Genomic DNA, 6,000 nt, shown 5'->3' with positions numbered 1-6,000 from the left:
ATAAAATAGAATAAAATATACACTGAAAAAATATACAAATGCATATACAAAAAAAAAAAACGATTTATGCACATCTACACTAAATATAAACAAAAAATAAATGGAAACACTAAAACAAATGGAAAGACTTGGAGGTGTAATTTGAAAGTTACTGGTGGTTTTTACTGCTCCGGCCCACTTACAGTCAAACTGGGCTGTATAAGGCCCATGAACTCAGATGAGTTTGACCCTCTAATGTTTACCATATGAATTTCAAACCTAATGATTTTCACTTTGTTGATCCTTTCCCTTTCCTCTGTCATTGTTTGTGTTTGCATTTACAAACATTTTTCCTCACTGCGTGTGAAGCTCCGTTTCCCCCCCCGTCTTCCACTTGAGTGGATAGTCTACACCAAGTAAAATTTAAACCCAAATATATGCTTTTATTTTTTCCACGAAACAATAACACCGATACAGTTCACATGTACTCACAATAGTTGATTATTTAAGGCGGGATTTTTGCTATCTTTGTAAACTTTCTAGTTCCCTCTCAAATTAAAAATGAAGTTCTGTAAGTGTTGCAAAAAAATCAAAATCAATTTGTTTTTAAAATAAATGCAACACAATTTTGCAACAAGATCCAGAGGAAAATCTGTTTGTGCATCAAAACTGTCGGAGCTGTAAGTGCACCCTGCTAAACAGTCCATTTAAGGCCTGCAAGTATTTCAAAGTTTAGGTACAAAAACAGACAAATTTCATGTTTTGTTTGGTTTTTTTTCACCTACTACTTTCTAATTACTTTTTAAACTTTGTCACTGGAGTATAAAGGGCAATTTACATTTTTATGAGAATGCTGCATCTGCTATGCAATTGTGTGATTTCATTTAAACCCATATTTTTGCAAGAAAAAGAAAAAACAGACAAAGATGTAATTTTAACTGACTTTATTTAGAGAGAGGGTGACAGGGGAACAGGAGAGCAGATTAATGAGAAAGGTTTCATAAACCTGTTAAATAAATTATTTAAAACAAATACACATTTAGTTGGGTTAAAGATCAATTATATAAATGCATCATATAATTTAACTTGTTTTTTTCCTTTTCAGAAATTTACATTACCAAAAACTAAATCAAACACATTAACTCATGAGCAGTAGCTCCAAAAATAAATGACAAGCAAAACAAGCACAGCGTTTGCTCTGTAATTGAGTTCATGTAATCATTTAATTAGCTTCTCTTTCCTGGAGTTTAACCGTGCATTCTCTGATTGAGGTTTTAAGCTGCTCAAAAAGCACTGCTGACATGTTGGGTTTCACTGCAGGATACTTGCTGCTCTATGCAGTCAGATAACTGCAGAAGCACCACCGTCCCCCATTCCACACATTCCAGGATTTCCCAGCAAGCATTGCAAGCAAGCCTAAACAAGTCACGTTCTTTACTCAGGAAGAATTTCACACAGTCAAGTGACTGAAGCCTGCTTTTGCGTTCCCTCTGGTGAGCAATCACAAAGACCCACCTTTACGTCTGAAACACCTCTGTCGCCATTTAAAATGTATTATTACTATCATACGTTTTCTTTTTTGTCTTTTTTTTTGTTCCTTTCTGGAGAGACCTAATGAGATTCTATAAACCAGCTTTACTACACAGTCGCAGCAATCCTTCTTTTCACCTGAAACCTTTTACTGCAGCGGGGCAATCTGTGCCCCAAAATATGCTTCCTGTCTGTTTTTAATAATGCCTTGAATCCTTCTGCAGCAGCTTGTAACAGCAACTGGACTGTGGTTAAACATTTCCACCCAGAAAGGTCCGCTGACAGTCATCAAAACAAACGTCTTTGCTCTCCTACTTCAGGGTTCAAACACAAGGCACACGGGCGAGCGCGCACACACACACACACACACACACACACACACACACACACACACACACACACACACACACACACACACACACACACACACACACACACACACACACACACACACACAGGAGCAGTGACACCTAATCTCGACACGGAAAGAGAAGGAAGAAAGAAAATAAAGGGAAGGCAAAAGGCAAGAGGGTGAGAGGGCCTTGCTCCCTACATTCCTCACAAACGTCCCCTCCCCCCATCGACCTGCTACCACCGAGGATGCTCAGAAAGAAAGAAAAAACCCCCACATACATTGACCTCCCAACCCCTCCTCCTTTTCTTTTTCATCTGCTTATTTTACCCCATCATCCATGCCCACCATCTCATTGACAACAGAACACCATGAGGAAAAAAATACAGAAGGTAGAAGTCTGATAAGAAGAGAAAGACTTGATCATTTAATTATTTTAACATAAATAAACTGCAGTTTCTGCTTTCACTTCAAATCCATCTACAGTTGTGTTTTTTTTTTTTTTAAAGTTAAAGTCACACTTTGTTTGGCGCCTGATGTGAATATGTGATATTTTCCATCACAAGCTTGACCCCTCCTAAAAAAAGAAAAACCCAACTGTACCATATGTGTGTCTTCTTCCCTTCATGTGCCTTATTTGAGTACCATTACCTAAAACTCTGGTCACAAGGACTTATGTCAGCCTAGAAAATGTGTGTAAACTCTGCTCTGTAAATACAGTACAGGGTAAACAGCTTAGGAAGCTTTCTGCCACTACCTGCTATCAGACACTGGCTTTACTTCTACACAAGCTCGTCTGAAGCGAGCCCTTTAAGCACCAGTTTTAGTGTGAACTGAGGCCAAATGCTATGACAATACTATTGCACTGCTAGAATGGATGGTACAGTAGTGCAACATTGTCAAAGCAGCTGACCTCAGCATGTGTCAGCACGTGGACATGGGGGGGAGTGGGGTGCGGGAGGGGGAAGGTGGGGGGTTACAGCCATTCTTCACAGCCAAACTCCAATTACGCTTAAATAAGAAGCAAAGGTGTTATTTATAACAAAACAAGAAGGTGGGTGTTGAAATGCAAATTTACCTGTCTTCTTCTTCCATGTGGCTGATAACGTCTGTCGAGTGTGGACTTAAGTCTACAGGTTTCCGTGCAGCAGGAGACACAGTTGCATCACATTTAAGCACACCCGAAAAAACCGCTCCACACGCAGGTTAAGAGTTAAGGCAGTAAAGGGAGGTGTGGGTGTCTGTTTCATCAGCCAATGCCCTTTTAATATTGCACTGCTCATCTCAGCGTCCAGTAGTGCAACAGAAAAAGGGCAGTGGACAACAACATGGACACCATCAGCCTCCACTGCACATACTGACTCAACTACCCACCTTGTTTTCTCAGCCCTGCAACAAACAGTCGCATAAATCACACAAATGAATTAAAACAAAGGCACACACACACAAAGTTGGATCAGAAAAAAAGGGGGGGAAGTTAGTTTGCAAACTAACTAAATTAAACCGGAAACAAATGATTACTTCCGCACAAAGTCATGGGTTTAGCTCAAAAAAGTTCAGCCCTGCAAGCGTGCATGTCCTGGAGACAAAAGTTAGGATGTCACAGATTAACAGTATAGCTTTTCAACTGAGGAGTTAAATGAACTTCCCAAATTAAACAGCATTGGTTACTCTCACCCTGGGAGAATGGGAATTTCCCAGCATGTGGGCCCATACTATTCTCTCCAGTGAATGACATGCATTCTAATTTTGGTGGAGAAATGGGAGGTTGGAAACAGGGGAGGGGGGACACACACAGACACACACACACTCTCTCTCAAAGGATTCAAAGAGCCACGGGCTGATAATGCCAAACTATAAAAACACATTTTAAAAATAAATAAATAAATATTAGTTTTGTGCAAAACGAACACAAGGTGGGGGGAAAAAATGAGCTAAATTATTTAACATATTCAAACTGAAAAAAAAAGTTTGTATCAATACAGGAAAAAAATAGTAAACTGTAGCAAGCCCTGGAAATAAAAGAGAAGCAAATCCTGCAAGTTTACACAATGGGTGCGCAGTTACACAACGTACAGAATCTATAGCATGACAGGAAAGAGGCGTTGCAAGCGTCCAGAACACAGCGAAGCTTCCTCATTCCTCAGACATCTGACGATTCCTATAAATACACCTCAAGGTGTTCCTCTCCCCCACCCCCCCTTTTTTCTTTCTTTCTTTTTTTTTTTTTTTTTTTTACCTGTTCTTGGGAGCTTTATCCGCCATACATATCTGTGAGCGGCCTATACGCCTTCTAGAAGCGCTGGCTTTGCTGTACGAGCCATTCCGGCCAGCTCTCACAAACCCACAGAACCATACTGACGACTTGTTAGATTGCACAACAGCATATAGGCTGCACTAAACGTACGCACACGCTAGCACCGTGAAAATGTCCCCCACCCACCGAACCCCCCTCGGAGAGACCCACCGCACTAAGATAACGGCGCGATAAGGTGCAGGACGCGGGGTGTCTGTCCACAAGGCGTTAAATCGTGTCCTGATCAAGTTTTGAAGCGAGCTTCCAGATGCGCAGCGCGCGGGATTCACTCAACTCTTATCGCCGTTTTGCTCCTTTAGGTCACAGAAACAGGAAAATCTTCGTATCTCGACCTTTGCAACTTCCAAGTTTGCACTGAGCTCCTGACAATTTACGCACACAAAAAAGAAAAGAATTTTAAAAAAATAAATAAAAATCAGCTACAACTCACAGTGGACAACCTCCCCCTCCTCCACCTTCTCCACCTCCATAACCTCCTCCTCCAAAATCATGAATAGTATCAAGCCAGGGAGGGACAATCCGTTATGGGCAAAAAAAAAAAAAAAAAAAAAAAAGAGAGAGAGGGGGGGAGGGGGGGGGGAGGGGGGAGAAAAGGGAAAAAAGTTGTCCATAAAACAAAGAAAAGCAGCCCTCTCCACAAACCACACTTCGCGGTCCGCTAGTTTGAGGATTCGGGCCGTCATCCTGCGAGGCTGCGGGCGGATACGGATCAAATCTGCGGAGCTCGGAGAGTCAGAAAAAATCGCAAGTCTTCCATGCACAAGCACACGGCCTCGCAGACCCGGACTCCATCTTTGACTACTTGACATTCAGAGCCTGCCGGAGCAAATTCCTCGTTTGCATGCCTCCCGCTGATTGGCCTCTTCTTGCGCTAGTCTTTGCTATATGGTGCGCCATTGGTTTGGTTTCGGCGTGTTCGACATTTTCAGCGCGCACGGGATTGGTTGCGGGCGTGGAAGCGTCACAGCGTACAACGAATACCTGATTAAATGTTTCCCATTCACAAATTTCTCATCATCTGCCCCGCACACTATCTGGATACTTAATCACTAATTATTGCGTTTACTGCGTGGCGCACAAACCTTTTGTGCGCTTATAAAGGAGATTATGGTTGGTGTGTAATTGGTCTCTGAGGGGACAGTAAGCTTCTCATTAGTTGAAATGTGGACTAAGTCCAGCTTATTCTCACGGCTTGGATAGCTCGGATCAGACCAACTGGAGTGACCCAAAATTTAAAATAATCGATTTAATATAATTATGACAGGAAGGCGGAAGTAGTATGTAGTCCATAGTGGACACCGATATGCAACCTTTATTAAAAGAAATTAGAATAATAAATTCAACTTGGACAGGCTTTAAACCACTACGACAGTTTTTCTTTTAAAGAATATCCATAATTAGCCTGTATGGATCAGCTTGTGAGGGATCAATGCTTGGATCGGATCACACGGTGCTGGAGGCGGACCTACTGGGCGCCTCGGCCCCTCGCAGAGCTTTGATTGACGCACAGAGAGGAGTAGCGGGCTGTGAAATTTGGCATTCCTGGCCAGAGGAGCTGAAATAATGGCATTATCCAGTGGGAGAGGGCCCACTTTTTACTCCCCACACACCCACCCGACTCTAGCCCACTCAGAAGGGATCTGATTGTGCAGCCAGTCGGCAAAATATGTTTGATGTAAGGCGAGGCATGATGGATCCGGTGAAGGTTTGGGCCAGTGATGTCCCATCTGAATCCACACAGAGAGGCTTTCCCCCCCCCTCCTGTGACTGTCCGCATGCTGGACCGAGTCCTGTCAAAGTTTACGACATCTGAAACTGATCA

This window comes from Oreochromis aureus, linkage group 7 (genome assembly GCF_013358895.1).
Source record: "Oreochromis aureus strain Israel breed Guangdong linkage group 7, ZZ_aureus, whole genome shotgun sequence".
Taxonomy (NCBI): Eukaryota; Metazoa; Chordata; class Actinopteri; order Cichliformes; family Cichlidae; genus Oreochromis; species Oreochromis aureus.
This window is presented reverse-complemented; position numbering follows the sequence as displayed.